We start from the raw sequence: 603 nt of genomic DNA, 5'->3' as shown, positions 1-603 counted from the left end.
CATCCTATCCTCATCCTTATCCTATCCTCATCCTCATTCTACTCCTCATCATATCCTCTTCCTCATCCTCATTCTCTCCTCATTCTCATTCTCATCCTCATCCTTCTCCTATCCTCATCCTCATCATAGCCTCTTCCTTATATTCATCCTCATCCTCATTCTCGTCCTCATCCTTCTCCTATCCTCATCCTCATCCTAGCCTCTTCCTTATCTTCATCCTCTTCCTCATCCTCGTCCTCCTCCTATCCTCATCCTCGTCCTCAGCCATATCCTAGCGTCATCTTCATCCTCGTCCTATTCTCATCCTCATCCTATCCTCATCCTCAGGCTCGTCCTCATCCTGTCCTCATCATCTTGCTCATCCTCATCCTATCCTCATCCTCATCGTCATCCACATCCTATCCTCATCGTCATTCTCGTCCTAATCCTACCCTCATCCTCATCCTCGTCCTCATCCTATCCTCAACCTCATTCTCGTCCTCATCCTATCCTCATACTCATCCTATCCTATCCACATCCTCATGCTCGTCCTCATCCTATCCTCATCCTCATCTTCTTCCACATTCTCATCCTCATCCTATCCTCATCCTCATCTTCATTCTC

The sequence above is a fragment of the Lupinus angustifolius genome, chromosome LG16 (assembly GCF_001865875.1).
Source record: "Lupinus angustifolius cultivar Tanjil chromosome LG16, LupAngTanjil_v1.0, whole genome shotgun sequence".
NCBI classification, from domain to species: domain Eukaryota; kingdom Viridiplantae; phylum Streptophyta; class Magnoliopsida; order Fabales; family Fabaceae; genus Lupinus; species Lupinus angustifolius.
The sequence above is the reverse complement of the archived record's forward strand: the minus strand, read 5'-3'. Positions refer to the sequence as shown.